Source organism: Pongo abelii, chromosome 6, assembly GCF_028885655.2.
Source record: "Pongo abelii isolate AG06213 chromosome 6, NHGRI_mPonAbe1-v2.0_pri, whole genome shotgun sequence".
Classification (NCBI taxonomy): domain Eukaryota; kingdom Metazoa; phylum Chordata; class Mammalia; order Primates; family Hominidae; genus Pongo; species Pongo abelii.
The window spans coordinates 50265374-50283234 of NC_071991.2; the positions used below are offsets into that span (position 1 = coordinate 50265374).

Genomic DNA, 17861 nt, shown 5'->3' on the forward strand with positions numbered 1-17861 from the left:
GTGTCGTGTGCTCTTATTTCCGTAAGTGTAGGCAAATAGTACATTTGTATTTCACACCCTTAGTTCTATCTAGGTGTTCACAGGGCGGTTCTCAGAGAAACATGAGGTCTGTGTTTGTCAATAAGCCACAACACCTTGTGATATGACTGGGAGGGGCCTGGTGAAGATTCTTACTGCCTTCAGTATATTCACCTCAGTTTCTACCTAGGACCAATACTCAGGGCAAGGGTGGAAAGGAGGTAATGCAGCATCCTGAGCACCACAGACAGGGCTAGGCGAGAATACTAAGAGCTGCTCCTGTTTCACAAAAAACCTGCAAAGCACATTTACACGTTCTTTCATTCAGTTTCCCAAACAACCTTGTGAGATAGGCAAGGAAGTTATCTTTATGTTCTCCTTTATTCTAGCAGAGAGTGGCTCCAATAGGTGAAATGACTTGCCCAAGATCCCGCAGCTGCTGATGTAAATGAGCTGACAACCCATCTCCAGAACTTCCTAGACAGTGGTGCTTTTACTGTAACAGACTGGTTTGCATCAAATCTCAAATGTCTATGGGGCATGAAGGTAACATGAATGAGGGTAGCAGGCCAGGTATAAAACAATAGGAACTAAGCTGCTCATGTGACAACCAAGCATAATACCTGATTCCTCACATTGAGAACACTCTGTGAACCAACCAGGTCCAGCCACTGGTTTATGACACCTGGAATAAGAGGTAGTAGCTTTAGTGGCCACCACTGAAGAACCTGGCCCCCATAAGATCTCCTGGGAAAGCTTTATTATAAACCATCGAGCCCCAAGGAGAGCACAGTGCTCTAGCAATGAGAAGGCATTAAGTCTATAATGAAGGGCAGCAAACAGAAGTGAGTTGTGTAGAAAACTGGATAAGCTGTGGGCTCTTAAGGAAAGGTTCAAAACAGGACAACAACTCAATAGCAAAACAATTGCAGCATATTCCAACTAACAAATAGGCATGAAGATAGGCTCAACCATATTAAAAATTAAGGAAAATAACTCAAAACAGTAAGAATGTTTACCTATTAGCATAGTGAAAGCTAGCGTATGGCTATCCCCAAGTGCTGACAAGATTGAAGGGAAACGGGTGTACATCTTTACTTCCGGTGAGAGTTAGTTGATGTGGTAATTTTTGAAGAGCAATTCAGCAGTATTTAGTAAAGCTGGAGTTACATATCCTCTAATACATTGTTCCATTTCTAGATGCTAATAATTTTTCATCTCTATCTGGGTTGCTTACATGTGCTCAATTCACGTAAATTCTTTGCACTACATACTTAAAACATATGCACTTTTCTGTAGGTATGTTTTACTTCAAGAAAATGTTTATAAGACGAAATCTGTGATGAACTCCTGGGAGAAGGTAGAAGCTGGTTAGGTCACAGTGTGGTAGGGGCAAAGTGAGAGAAAGTGGCAGATGCCATGGACAGAGAATAGGTGGGGAGAGAGAGCTTTCTGGTTGTTTCCTTTTCTCTCCATTCATGATCCAGATAGACCATTGTTTAACCTGTGGCCACCTAAGAGAAACATTTATGTATGTGTACAAGCAGTCATGCAAAATGATGCCTTTGCAACGTATTAAAGAAACATATCAGAAGCAACCTAAATATTCATGATGTCAAAATCAATGAATCATCCCAAACTGGAAACCACCCAAACGTCCATCAACTGGATGAATAAATTTTCATGTAGTCACACAATGAAATACTATATAGCAATAAGAAAATGATCTGCAGCCAAAAATAACATAAATGGAACTTACAAACATAATATTAAGCAAAATAATACATACAGTTGTTTTCTTTTTTTTTTTTTTTTTGAGATGGAGTCTTGGTCTGTTGCCCAGGCTGGAGTGCAGTGGCACGATCTTGGCTCACTGCAAGCTCTGCCTCCTGGGTTCACGCCATTCTCCTGCCTCAACCTCCCAAGTAGCTGGGACTACAGGCGCCTGCCACCACGCCGGCTAATTTTTTGTATTTTTAGTAGAGACAGGGTTTCACCATGTTAGCCAGGATGGTCTTGATCTCCTGACTTTGTGATCCACCTGCCTTGGCCTCCCAAAATGCTGGGATTACAGGTGTGAGCCACTGTGCCCGGCCCTTTCATTTTTATGAAGTATAACTATGCATGTATATAACACAATGGAATACTATACAGTAGTTAAAAGAAAGTTGAGCGGACAAGAAGACAAACTAACATGGTATAATGATTAACTGTATGTGTCAGCTTGACTGGGCCATGAAGTGCCCAGATAGTTAAACATTATTCTGGGTGTGTCTGTGAGGTGGCTCTGGATGAGATTAGCATTTGAATTGGCAGACTGAGTAAAGCAGATTTCCCTCCCTAATGTGAATGGCTCTCGTCCATTCAAATTAAAGGCCTGAATAGAATAAATAGGCTAATTCTTCTGTGAAAAGGGGGGATCTCCTCCTGCCTGACTTCTTTAAGCTGGGACATTGTTTTTTTTCTGGCTTTTGGGCTTGAACTGAAACATCACTTCTTCCTGGGTCTCAAGCCTGCCACCTTTCAGACTGGAACTACACCATTGGCTCTCGTGGTTCTCAGGCCTTCATACTCAGACTGGAACTACACATCAGCTCTCCTGGGTCTCCAGCTTGCTGCTTGCAGATCTTGGGACTTCTTGGTCTCTATTAATTGTGTGAGTGATTATTTCATATTGTATTCCTTATAATAAATTTCTCTCTCTGTTTCTCTCTCTCCCTTCTCCCTACACACACACACACACACACACACACACACACACACACACAAACACACACACACCCCTCCTACTAGTTCTGTTTCTGTTTCTCTGGAGAACTCTAATACACATTCTCACCTGAACTCATTTGTAGAAATTCCATAAAAATGAGAGAGTCATTGATGAAATGCAGGACTTAAAGGAAAACCAGAAGACATTTGCTAGAACAGCTTAAATGATAAAGATGGAAAATACTACATGTTGATGAGGATGTGGAGGAAAAACTAGCATACCCTACTGTAGTGATGCAAATTGGTAAAAACCCCTTTGGAAAACTGCTCAGTAGTATCATCTACTGCCGAACATGTATGCATGCTCTATGACCTAGCAGTTTCACTGCTAAGAAAATACCCGACACAAATGAGCACACATGTTAACAAAAAAAGTTACAGTCAATATGGCAGATCTGTTTGTAATAGCCTCCAACTAGAAGCTACATAAGTGCCATTCAATAGTAAAATGGAAAAATAAATTGATATATAAAATGGAAAAATAAATTGTGGTATATCTACACAGTGGAAAACATACACTAATGCAAATGAATGATGCTGGATGCTGGTAATATTCTGTTCATTGACTGGACTGATAGTAACCTGTAGGTGTTCCACTTGTGGAAATGCATTGAGCTATATACACTTATAATTTCTGCATGCTTCTGTATGTGTGTTATATAAGCTTATTTAAAAAAAGCTGTGAGAAAATCCTGGAGTTAGATTAGAAGCTGACTGAGTCACAGTTTGATAAAGATGGGAGCTTGGATGGGGAAATGGCAACTTAGAGCAGGCAAAGGACAGGTGCTATGAACAGGAGATAGGCTGAGATAGAACTCTTTTTAGTTGTGTCTTTTTCTGCACACACTGTCCAGGTGGCTCATTCCTTGGCCTGTGGTTACCACACAGCAGAAACTCTGGAGCCTGGCCTAGAGCTGGGTCGGTGGGGCACGGAAGCAGGGGAGCAGATCGAAACATGTGTGGATGGGCAGCTGGCACTGAGTGTTTCTTCTTGTCCATCTATATTAAGTTGAAATCAAGGTGTTGGCTGCAATTGGGAACTCATCACAGTGTCAACTGGGGAAGGATCCACCTCTAGGTCCTCCCATGCTGTTGGCAGAATTCCTTTCCTATGGCCATAGAACTCATGGCAGCTTCTTTCTTCAAAGCCAGCAAAGGGGAAAGAGATTCTAACAAGATGAGTACAATACTCTTATGTAATCACACACATGTCATTGTATATTTCCTGTTTCCACATGTCATTGTATATGTCCTGTTTCCATTGGCTGAAAGCAAGTCACATAGTCTACTTACACTCAAGAGAAAGGGATTATAGAAAAGTGTGAAAACCAGGTCTCAGATATCATGGGGGTCACCTTAAAGTCTATCCTCCACACCACTTCATGGGCTAGATGTTTACAAATGAAGAGGCAGCTCGCGAAAAAGACCCAGGAAGCCCAAGCATGGCAGCTCACAATCATAATCACAGCACTTTGGGAGGCCAAGTTTTGGGGTCACTTGAGCCCAAGGAGTTCAAGACCAGCCTAAGCAACATAGACCCCATTTCTGCAAAAAATAAAAACAATTAGCTGGATACGGTGGTGTGTGCCTGTGATCCCAGCTACTCAGGAGACTGATGTGGGAGGATCATTTGAGTCCAAGAGGTCGAGGCTGCAGTGAGTTGTGACGGCACCACTGTACTCCATCCAGAGTGACCTGAGACCCTGTCTCAAAAAGAAAAAAAAAAAAAAAAAGAAAACAGGGAAGAGTGGAGCTAAGTATTTTAGGCATACCAACAGGAAATACTGAGTATAAAAATAAACAGCTGAAAAAACTACTAAATAGATGTTTTGAATGGCTGGAGAAGAGAATGAATGAGATAAAAGACATGTGAAAAACTCTCAGAAGACATTAAAAGTGATAATATTATGAAAAAATGGGACAAACAGTTAAGGAATATGTGCAATAAAGGTAGATGTCTGAACATTTGTATCCTGAGTCCCTGTGGGAGAGTTAAAAATTAATGGAAGAGATTGGAAAACAAAATTTATGAAACAATTTTATTTACAATCCATAAAAATTCTCGAAATTTTGATATGTAAAATTCTTAAGAATACATTTACAAAAGACATAAAATATCTCTATAAAACATAGCAGAAAGAAATGAATAAAGACATGAGGAAATTGAGAGGAATGCCAGTTCAGGGACTGGAGGACTCGGGATTGCTAGAAATGTCACTTCTTCCCAAATTGATCTATAGATTCAGTAAAATTCCACTAATAATCAATCCAAGATTTTTAGTAGAAATTAACAAGCTGATATCAAAATTCATGTGGAAAGGCAACAAATCTAGATTATCCAAAGCACTTAAAAATATGAAGAATATCATTGAAGAGCTTAAACTACCTGACTTCAAGATTTTATATAAAGCTACAGAATTCTAGACAGTGGAGACTGATGAACAATGGAACAATACATTTTGTATGTAAAAATTGATCTCTGCTTATATAGGTATCTGATTCTTGACAGAGGTACCGAAACTAACCAGTGGTGAATAGAAAGTCTTTTCAACAAATGGCACCAAGCAACTGGATATTCACATGAAAAAGGAAATGATCATCAGCTTATGATTCTCATCATGGCCAAAATTAATTTGAAGTGGATCACAGACTCAAAACTATAAGCCTTTATAAAAAAGCAGAGGAGAATATTTTTACAACTTGGGGTTAGGCAAATATTTCTTAGATAGGATGCAGAAGCAATAATCACAACAAAATTTGAAAAACTAGACTTCATTAAAATTAAAATATGATAATCAAAAGATGTTTTGAAAGTGTATTTTTTTTTAAAAAAAGAAAAGATGTCAAAATGTACAGAAAATATTGGGAGAAAACATTTATAAAATACACATCTGACAAAGAACTGATATCAAAGATATATCAATAACAATAAGGAGACAAAAAAATTAAAATGGAAAATTAATATAGACACCTCACAAAGGACACTATGAGAATTCGCCACAAGTATTTGTACAAGTGCTCAAGAACAATGGTCTGGGAAATGCACAATGAGATGCTACTACACATTCACAAGAATGACTAAAGTTCAAGAGACTGACAACACCAAAAGTTGGTAAAGACATGCAGCATTTGAAATTCTCACACAATGCTAGTGGAAGGAAAAAATGGTACCACTATTGTGGTTTATGTTTGTTCATGAAAAACTGGAAAGATTCCAGGTGTTCATCAGTAGGAGAATGGGTAAATAAACCAGGATATACCCATACGATGGAATCCTTCTCAGCAATAAAAAGGAGCAAAGCAATAATACATGCCACAACATGAGTTAATTTCAAAGTCATTAGGCTGAAAGAAAAATCCTTAAAAATGTGTATTATATAATTGTGTTTATCTTAAGCCCTGGAATAAGCAAAACTAATTTATGGTAGAAAATTTAAGCATGGTAATTGCATCTGTGGGTATGGCTATGGGGCTGGATTTGGAGGTTGGGAAGAGGCACGGAGAATTTTCAGAGGAGGTGGTAATGTTATGTATCTTGATAGGGGCCTAGGATACACAGGTGTATGCATCCGTCAAAATGCATTGAATGGCATAATTAAGATTTGTGTATTTTATTGTACCTAACTTTTACTTAAGGAGACAAAATAAAAAATATATAAACAAATAGTAGTATGCATTTACTTGATATTCATGCTGAAGCATTTGAAGGGACCTTACTGATGTTGTTGACTTACTTGGAAATGCATTAAACATTTCCTAAAATAATTGTTGGATAGAAAGTTGAATAGAGTGATAGGTCCATGACAATGCAAAAAAAAATTGATAGAATCTAAGTGGTGTTTATATGAGTTTTCATTGTATAATTCTTTTCTATATGATTGGAAATTTTCATAATAAAATATTTTTTTAAATTTAAGGAAAATTATTTGAAGGAATAATTATTGAAAATTTGTCAGAATTAAAGGAAGTGGTAAGACTTTAAATTGAAAGGATATAGCAGGTGTGAAACAAGAGAAGAAAAGGAAAACCTAGACAAGTAACAGTACAATGTAAGGATATCAAGGACAAGGGAAAAATTCTAAACATTTTCAAAGAGAAAAAACAGAACCTTTACAAAGAAATAGGCATCATATGGGTATCTGAGTTCTTAATAACAATACTGGATGCAAGAAGACCATTGAATAATGACTTGGAGATTTTAAAAAATATCTTCAAACCTAAAATCTTATATCCAGAAAGGTTCATGTGTGAATATAAAATGTTTTTTTCACATTCCTGGCTCCAAAATGAACCATTTCTTTTGGGGGGGGGGGGTGGATGGAGGATGTCAGATGACCTTGACACAAATATCAAAAGATTTTTTAAAGAAATACAAATTTTGGTATGATTTGAGAAATCTATTGACCAGTAGTCTACACAGCAAGTTATATTTAACTTTGTTACATTAAAAAAAAAAAAACTAACTCATCATTTTTATATAGGTTAAGTCTCTTTAATAAGAAAATGATGAGATCGCTGGTTATTCACAAATTTCAATAGCCAATACCTTGAGACCCTGCTCCTGGGAGTTCTGTTCTAAGGGTTACAATACAAAAATATGGGGGTAGCAGATTCCAAGTTTGCATGCTGCTTCAGAAGCTTCTCTGGATATTGCAGTCAGAGGAGATAAATGGAGCAGAACCTCAGCTGGCTGCAAATTTGTTGAAATTTACTCTCAAGGATCAGTGCTATAGAGCAGTAGTCCTCAAGGTGTGGCCCAAGGACTGGCAGCATCTGCATCATTACCTGGGAACTTGCTAGAAATGAAAATTCTGGGGCCCCACCCCAGACCTACTACTTTAGAATCTCTGGGGGTGGGGCCCAGGAATCTGTGTTTTAACGGACCCTCCAGATGATTCCAAATTCTGCTAAGTTTGAGAAGCATGATCCCAGAAAAGCATGTTGAAGTTGATGGAGTCATCAGAAGGATGAACTGGGTGACATGGGGTGGAGTCACCTGACTGGGGCAGGGAGGGATTGAAATGCCTCAATCCACTGGCTTTTAGGTATAAGATAAATGTGATTACTACCTTTTGACATATTTCTAAAAGCAGTTCTATGGTTCCTGACATTTCCTCTAATATGATACATATGCCTAGAAAATTTTCTCCCATGTATCACTGAGATTTGATGAATTCTCTATAATGTGTAGGGAAGTAAGCTATACTACAATATTATGATAGCTAATTATTGTAGCGACTATTAATTTCATTCAAGGATGGTGGTTCTTTACAGCTTTGGAGGTAGACTCCTAATCCTGGCCAATTGCTCATCATTAGTTGTAACATCATACTTTACTCTTTCACTCAATACCTACTTATCACACAGGTCTCCTGGCAAGAAAGGGCTTTTCTACCTCTGCTAAGAGTCCTTTTGTTTGTATCCCCTTGGTAACCTTTTCCTCATACATCATATTGCTCATCCCTATTTAATACTTTGTCTAAATATTTCTGTTCTCTGATAGACAATGATCTCTGTAAGGGCAGGGACCACTGCTGTTGTACTGACCACTGTACCTTTGTGTATCAAGCTCAGTGCTTGGCATCAAATAGATATTTGTTGAATGAATGACTCAGAGTGCAAGCTCATGAGTATCGTGTTGTTATAGGATAACCTTGAAACTTTTCTAATTTAACAAAAACAGGACTTTAACTTTATTAATTAGATATTAACTGATAAGAGCAACTACAAACCCTAGCATGTTGTGATGGTACAGTTAAGAATCTTTGCCCTGAATAGCCAGTGGTACTGGGGGTACTGGCCATGGCGAGGCTGACAGCTTCCCTCACCGTGATTCTACTCTGGTTTGAGAGCTCTGGTCTCTGCTACCTCTATTACAAAAGGCAGCCCAGCATCCCCCTCCTTGCCACCCCTTGACACAAGTGAATAGTTTACTAAGAGATTGCAATAAATTGTGCATCACACCTTGTGTTACCTGTGGAGACTGGGAACCCTCTCAAAGCCCAGTATTTTACATGTTTACTGCTTGCCGGGATAGGGGTTCTCAATCCTCCATGCACATTGAAATAATCTGGGGTGTTTTACAATCCTCCCTGCACATTGGAATAACCTGGGGTGCTTGCATGCCACCCTGGAAGGTTCTGAAGAGATTGTTCCAGGGTGCAACCTGGGCATTGGGATTTTGAAATGCACCCCAGGTAGTTCTAACGTGCATCTGAAACTGTCCCTGTAAACTGTATAAAATTAATCAGGGAAGAAAGGAGTGGAAGAAATGAAAAGAAACCAAGCCTGCAGCACATTCAGCATTAATCATGAGGTCAACTTGCTCTCTTACCTGCTTCCTTACAGTTGGTTGGTGCTTATTGTCCTAGAATCAAGTAAACCCTGTTACAATATTATAGTTCACCATAATCATTCTGTAGATAACACCTTGAACATTATAAAATGTTGTTTTCTCTTTAAGAAATTCTTTCAGGTCCTGCATACCAATGAAACTATTGATGTCAGCTGATCTAAAGGACCCCAGTGATACCAACTGGTCTGAAGAACCCCATGAGAAGCTGACTCACCAAAGAAGGCAGTTTCCATGACTTTGGGAGGCTGAGGCAGGTGTATCACCTGAGGTCAGGAGTTCGAAACCAGCCTGGCCAACATGGTGAAAACTGTCTCTATTAAAAATACAAAATTAGCCAGGCATGGTGGCACTCACCTGTAATCCCAGCTACTCGGGAGGCTGAGGCAGGAGAATCACTTGAACCTGGGAGGTGTAGATTGTAGTGAGCCAAGATCGTGCCATTGCACACCAGCCTGGGCAACAAGAGCAAGCCTCCGTCTCAAAAAAAGAAAAAAAAAAAAAAATCACCAACCCAGAAGTCTTTGTGGAGGTGGATCTCCTTGCTCCTCCTATCTCCTTGTTCGGTGCCTTGCTGTCATTAAACTTTCTCTGCTGCAAACATTGTTGTTTATGTAATTGATTTGTTACTGCACAGCAGGCATAGGAGCCTGTTGGTTCTACAACACATCCAGGGAAATAAATCCATACCCTAGGAGGAGAGCAGTTCTAGGTTCCTGGTTCTGGTTTGTATGTTTGCTGCCTGCCCAGCAGTTTTCATTCTGAGGCTACTTTCCTAATTATCTGGTCCTGCCTGGCCTTCAGCCCTGAGGGATGCTTCTGGCACTCATGGGATGCACAGGAAGCCGAACATTCTTTGTGTGTTTCACTTTTTCAAGACCCAGTTTAAGCCATGGGGCACCCATAGTCTCAGGGGAGCAGAGAAAAGGAGGGAACTTTCCAACTTCTTTATCTTTGGGCCATCTCTTTTTCTTGGCAACAGGAAGTCATAGTCAATATCCTTTCTGGAGACTGTCAAACACCACATTTGGATCACATTTCAAAAATTAAATATAGCCTTACTTAAAAATGTCCAACATGAGCCTGAAAGCAGAATGTCTGGGACAAGAAGGGTGTGTAGATTACAAAACTCCAAATACATCTCTTAGATTTTCTCTGCCCTTGGGTTGGCTCAGTAATTCATTCTACCTTTCTGACCTCAGAAACATGGTCCTCTCAGTTTAATTCTTGTACCTGAGAATGCAATGGTTCTAAGACTGGGGCATCATAATAAGACTGAACCAAAGCTTGGAGATATCAAAAGAGAAATTTGCACAAACTGCTATGAAATTGCTTTACCAGGTGTAGTTTACTGTTTATGCTGCTGGGGCACATTCAGGCTATGGGGCTTTGGAAAAGAGGTGGCATCTGGTGAGTTTCACCTGTAAAAAAATCTTCCTTTATCTTTGGTACCTGTCTAGTTCTCCTCTACTCAGACTCTCTACCTCTTCCTGTTGTATTAAGTCCAGCATTTAGTTTGGAAGAAGGCATCGCACATTGCCCAGTGGTAGTCAGTGAAACAACTCCTCCAACATCATTTTGGTCACTCTCCAATCTCTAGTAGCTATTGAGACATGCACAATGTCCTCCCTATAAGTAGAATGGAGATCTGAAAGTCTTAGCTGAAACAAACGTTCAGTAAGACCAGTGTCCAATGTCAGGGATCACATGAATTGAATGTAAGGAGTTTCCTAAAATCCAAGGGCATAGATAATTACATGGAATGGACAATTGGTGAGGATGTGTTGGCCATTGTTCACTGTGGGCCAGGGACAGATGCCAATAAAAGGACAGCTGGGAGCTGACTTGGCTTTCACAAGGCCTCTGCCATTGGCTCACAAATGACACACCCTACAGTGACCATCTTCCTCCAAAGCCTACCCCCACTAAAGATTCACCTCTTTGGGCTTGACAAAGGGAGAACGTGAGCTACAAGTAATAGGATTTTCTAAACCCTGAGGGAAAGTATATACAAATTTTTATGTGAAATATTATCTTGACATATTTTGATCATTGTATAGGAAGAGATTTTGTTGGTTTTGTTTTGAAACCTATTTGTATTCTTCACCTTCATCTCTCAGCCTCTCCCCCTGCTGTGCCTTTATTTTTCTTGTTTTCTTTTCTTTTTTTTTTAAACAAATTGTGTTGTAAAAACTGAATATCCAGTCTCTTCCTTTTCTAGATGAAGGTCACCTTTCCCAGGTTACTGAGTCCCTTCTTTTCTGCTAGGAGAACCTTTGCCTCAGTCTCATATCAGCCACGTACTACTGGGAGATACTTGGTAAGAACATTTTTAAGTTTTGACCTTTCTAGTGTGAAAAGCTTTGCCCATGAGACAGGCATTTTAGCTTTAGCAGGGATGGAGAGTTCTGGAAGAGAATGCTCAAGGTTCCATGGATCCCCCCAGCTTCCTGCTTCATACATCCACTATGGGAGCCCTGGCCACAATTTTTATATCCTTGAACAAATACATCATTTTCCTGTAATGCTAAAAGAGGAGAGTTCATAAGCTTTGGAATAAAAGTTATAGGCAAAATATTTAAACTTGTTTTTTATATATGTATTTTTAATGGTTATTGGGGTCCATCTCAGTAGGGATTGACACTCTGCCTCATTGCAGGGAAAGTCCAAAAGTTTCCCTTAGTGCTATGTAAATGAGAAACTTCTGGAGTTTGCAGGTATTTCCTGACTGTCCACAGTGATGCATTTGTTAGCTGACATTTGATTAGTTGGCCTTTTCATATATGAACTGTGCCCTGGGCTGTCAAAATGATCTGGATTCAAATTTGGCTCTGCTACGTCCTGTCTGTGAGTCTCTGGATTATTTACTTAACAGTTCTGAGCCTCTTTCTTCTCATCTGTTAACTGAGAGACTGTGGTGCCTGCATCATGAAGGTGTTGGAAATCAAATGAGATCTAATTGTCTTCCTTCTTGTCTTCTGCTTAATCATTACTATTTTTAAAAATGTGAACAATTTTTCCTTGACTCTTTCTTTAGTCTCCAAATTCCTGAATGGAGACACTGCACCTTTTCTCCTTGTATCCTCTGACAAGTTTGAACTTTACCAGAACCCTGTGATCCTGGAAAACAGAAAAGGTTAATAAATGCCCCCACTGCTTTGTGTTCCAGAAAGGGCTTCGTGCAGCTAACCATTATTCCCCATGTGACTTAAATTAGACTCACCAATGCTGCCTTGTGGGCATTGATATAGTTCAAATGTTTTGTCCCCTTCAAATTTCATGTTGAAATGTGACCTCTAATGTTGGAGGTAGGGCCTGGTGGGAGGTGTTTTGGTCATGGGGGTGGATCCCTCATGAATGGCTTCGTGCTGTTCTTGCAGTAATGAGTGAGTTCTTGATTTGAGTTCTCGTGAGATCTGGTTGTTCAAAGAGCCTGGCACCTCCTCCTCTCTCTTGCTCCCTCTCTTGCCATGTGGTGTTCCTGTTCCCACTTTGCCTTCTGCCATGATTGTAAGCTTCCCGAGGCCCTCACCAGAAGCAAATGCTGGCACTATACTTCTTGTACAGCCTGCAGAACTGTGAACCAAATGAACCTCTGTTCTTTTTAAATTACCCAATTTCACATATATTTTTGTAGCAACACAGAGTAAATAGCCATCAACACTTATAACAAGGCCAGACGCAGACCCTCTAAATTCCTTTTGTTTGTCTCATAAATGATATTAGCTAAGCTGTTTTGTCTCCACTGATCAATCAGAAAAAAATGCAGGCTAAACCAACTTTGGTTAAGATTCTTTGCTTCTCCTAGGCTGAACTTTGTCCCGCCCTCAGCCTCAGCCAGCACACAGCTCCTCCTTCACAGCCTCTCCCTGGAGTACGCTGCAGAGTTCAGGGTAAAATATTCCCTCATCTACTGACAGATCGTGTCACTCCTGTCATGGTACTTCTCCACACCTGGTTCTTTCTAGCCTTGTCTATTCTTTCCTATGAAAGAGAATCTCTTTTTTCCTAACCCTTGAGATACTTGCAGATCTCATGATAAGAATGTTCTCCAAACTACAACAGCCCCTTTCTCCTTACTGTAATGGTCCAGTCTCCCTCTTGCACTAATCCTTTTGAATAAAGTCTCTTTATTTTATTTTATTTTATTTTAAGACGGAGTCTCGCTCTGTTGCCAGGCTGGAGTGCACTGGCGTGATCTCGGCTTATTGCAACCTCCGCCTCCCAGGTTCAAGGAATTCTCCTGTCTCAGCCTCCCCAGTAGCTGGGACTACTGGCCCACGCCACCACGCCCAGCTAATTTTTGTATTTTTAGTAGAGACTAGGTTTCACTGTTTTGGCCAGGATGGTCTCGATTTCTTGACCTTGTGATCAGCCCACCTCAGCCTCCCGAAGTGCTGGGATTACAGGCGTGAGCCACCACGCCCAGCCTGAATAAAGTCTCTTCATACCTAAGTGCCAAATTGTTTTCGGACATTCTCAGAGTGTTTAAAAATGCACGCTGTATTGAATTAAAACATGTTATTAGCTCAAAATTCAATCACAAAAACTGTATTAAGCAATTAATATACGAGGAATAAGTTGTATCAGATGTTGCCAGAGCTTCCCTGACACATGCAAATTCATGGTTTCGTTGGGTAAAATAGACACAAATGCTCTCGGTTAAATAACAAAAGAAGAGTAAAATAACACAAGCATAGTAGGTGATAAAGGCAGCGTGATTAATCTCTGAGTAGCAAAGAGAACTATTCTTTTGAGTTCTGAGGAAGCAGAGCTCATAGTTTTGAGGTTTAAATTTGGGCTTGGGTGTTTTTAGTAACTTTGGATGAAGAACACAACTTTTATTTTCCCACCTGAGTGCAGAATGGTAAGTGTGGATTGTAGAGCAAAGGAAATTAACTTCCACCAGTGGGATTTTGATCCTCTGATATCAGAATGTGTCACAGCCTGCAGAGATTAAATTTCTCAGCATTAGGTGTAAACAGACACTCACTCCCATGACTTTGCTTTCAAAAAAAATGAGCTGACATTTAAGCTTGAAATAGCCATGTTGTTGCACCCACTATTTAATTCAGATATATCACAGATGCTGCATTTGGATGTTTATTCTATAAAAAACTGTGTAAAAGTGGATTGGTTGGAGGAGTTGTAATTACTCAGATAGGATGAAGAAAGAATATGGGAGAAGGTAAAGGGGGAACTCCATCTCACCACTGTGCTGGGTGCCTGAAAGATGTCACAACATTTAATTCCCATAATATTTCTTTAAAGTGGGTGCATATTTCCTCATAGTGAAGGTGCGGAGAGCTCTTGGTAAGGAATAACTCTTCAAGTAGAGAAATAAGATAAGAAATGACCATTGACTTTCCACACCAGTTAACTTTTCACAGTACCTTAGTTTTGGCTTGGAATTCTGATATGGTGGTGAGGGTTCTAAATCATTAGTATGAAATAACAGTATCCTCAGCATAGCATTAAACAGAAAATTGCTTTGAGGGCAGAGAAATTCTTGGGATCCTGCAGAAAAGACAAATGTGGTATATTATATTTAGTAATTGCTTGCTGCAGTGGGTACAAGAGGTTATACCTGTTACAATGATTAAGAAATATAGTCCCTAAAGAAATGGAATGCAATGTTCTACTTAAAGGAGGACACTAGAATAAAAATGATTTCTCAGTCCATACTTTTAGGGTTGTATTTTTCTAATTATAACACCAAACTGTGGTTCCTTTAAATACCTGAAGATGTAAAGACACAACTTATATTAACTGCTAATGTATTCCTCAGTGCCCAGTTGTGATACTTATATTCAGCTCTGCATTCTGCTTTTTAATTCCACTTGTTGTAGATTTTTGTATTAAGGTATATATTTTAGTGTCTCTTTGTTCTGCTAACATGAAATGTGTTATGATTTATTCAATCATCCCTATAATAAAGATTAAAGTTTTTTCTGAGTTTTCAGAAACAGCACTGAACATTCTTGAGCTCTTGTCTGATTATTTCCTCAAAATATTTTATTGAAGTACAATTGCTATTACTACATCTTCATCAATTCCTTCTTTTTCTTTCTTAATTTTGCTGTCTTTAAAAAATCCGAACCCTTGGATTGAATACTTAACATTTATTTTCACTTATTCGTATTTATAATTGAAGCATTTAAGGCAATGAATTTTCCTCTGAATCTGCTTTTAGCTGTGACCTGGAGAGTCTGATATTTGTTATTCTCATTTTCATTATTTCCTACAATAAATACAATGTGTGTCTGATTTCTTCTTAGACCTAAGAATTACTTGGAAGTGACTTCCAAATGTTTATATTTTTGTTCAGTTTAATTTCAAGTTTTGTTTATTTCTTGAATTATATTTTGAAGGCAAGCTGTATCTTTTGAAATATTTTAAAACATATATATATGTTCAGTTTTTGAAAAAATACCTGGAATTCTATTTATAAGATAATTTCACAAATGCGCGTGTGTGCGCACATGTGTGCGTGCACACACACACATATTTTTAGAAGCATTTTATTAGGTACTCTTAGTTCTACTGAAGTCTCTAGAATCTCATTTCTTTACCTTTTAGCTTTTGTCTACCTAATTTGTCAAAGGCACAGAAAAGTTTGTTTATGTTTTCCATTGTTATTGGGGCCCTGTATTTCTCTTTGTGTTTCCTCTAGGTCTACACTGTACATTTTGATGCTGTATTGTTGTCATAAAAAGATTCATGACACACATGATTATGTGGAATTATGTCAACCATCAAGTAAAAATACTCTCTCACATATAATTTTTTCACCTTGGATTTTGATTTGTTATAAACTAATATTATGAGCTGGTATCAGTTAATAATTGCTTTTTAGTCCAAGTACAGAGACCCTAAAAAAAGAGGAATTTAAACAAAACAGAATGCTTGTTTGTCTTTCCCTCAAGTAAGATGGAGTCAAGATATTGTGGTGAAGACACAAGGTAAATAACATGATCACCTTACTTTGGGCCTAAGAACTAGAGTTGGTAAGTTGCAGAACCAAAACTTTCAGTCATAGAAGTCTCCAAAGCTATTGTTCTTAACCCTTTTATTATACTAAATCTGCAGAGCTATTATAGTGTGCATCATAAAGAAACAAATTAGTTTTAAAAAAAGTGGTTGTACCAAGAAATCCTGCATTTCAAGGATAAACAAGTTTTACATGCATTCAGTAAAAGTGAGTCACTAATAAAGAAATACTATATTAATTTAGTAAGTAAATAAAAAAAACAGTATCCTGAATGTTTTCTTTACAACATTATATGCCAGAAAATAATTTTTACAAAGTCAAGCTTGAATTAATGTAGGAAAGCAATGGGGAATTAGTGGTAACATGAGTCAAGGGGTGGTGAAGTGGTTCCAGGATATCATCAGTGACCCAGGCTCATCGTATCTTCTTGCTCTGTTTTCCTTGATGAAGTGCTTCCATCTTTAAGGTCACCATATGGTTGTAAGACATACATTTCAGCTTCATTGTGTTTGCATTCCAGCCAGTAGAAGAAGGAAAGGGGAAAGACAAAAGGGAGTTCAGCTCTTCTTAAAGGAACTTTCCTGGAAGCCCTCCCAGTAACTTCCACTTATATTTCATTGGTCAGAACTTAGTCACATAGCTTCTCCTGTTTGCAAGGGAGGCTGAGAATATGGCCATGCTCTATAAAATCAGGATTCTTTAAGTAAGTCAGATAAGCAGACAAATTGCTTGGTATGCATGGAGGATTTGTTCTAAGACTCCTGTGGATGCCAAATCCAAGATGCTCAAGTTGCTTATATAAAATGGTGTAGTATTTGCATATAACCTATGCATATCCTTACATATACTTAAAATCATCTCTAGATTAATTAAATACAATGTAAATGCTAGGTAAATAGCTGTTATACTGTATTTTTAAATTTGTATTATATTTTAGTTTCTTTTGCATATCTTTCTTGATTCTTTTATTCTCTATATTCTGTAATTATTGGCGTTTGGTGTCTCTTGTAAATAAATTTTACTTATTGTTTTGTTTAATATGAGGCTATCTTTCTTTTAATAAGAAAGCGATTTAACCATTTGTATTTAGTATTAAACATCCTGTGTTTGGTCTCTCTATATACTTCCTGATTCTTACCTTTGTTTTCTGTCTTTTACTGCTATTTAAAATATTTTCTTTAGTTTTAGTGTTACCTTTGCATTTTTTCTTTATGTTATCTTTCTAAGGTTTTCTTTAATTCTATTTTCTTCTGCAACATGAAAGATAATACATTTTTTTTGCTCTACTAATGTATATTTTTACAACTTAAAAATTTTGACTAAATTTCAGACTGCTAGTTTATCAACAACAGGAATAAGACATTATTTATTGGATTCCCCTTGTGAAAATGGGAAAAGCAGCTCATGTGCATTTCTTCCCATTCTGCTCCCCTGGCCTCTCCTCAAACCAGTGGAATTTTTGATGCAGGATGGAAGTTAGATATGGTGCATATTGTCTTCCAAGAAACATCACATGTATACTTTGTCTAGACATGATATTTACCAGATCAACTGTTACATAATTTGATATTAAAGTGGATTCATTGCCCACTATGAGTACTTCTGTATCTTACTTATGTGTTTGTGAGGTCTAAATTTTGATTTCTACCTAAATTAGCTGGACAATGTCTTTAAGTAGTTGTTTGACTTCTTGATTCTTAACTACTTGTATATTTGAGAGCTTCCATTAAT

The 17861-nt window shown here is 38.3% G+C and overlaps 1 long non-coding RNA gene across 1 annotated transcript in view; it reads left to right on the forward strand.

Moving 5' to 3' along the window:
• LOC112134320 (uncharacterized) overlaps window positions 1–17861 on the forward strand; it is a 427542-nt gene that overhangs the window by 113533 nt on the left and 296148 nt on the right. The window lies entirely within an intron of this gene.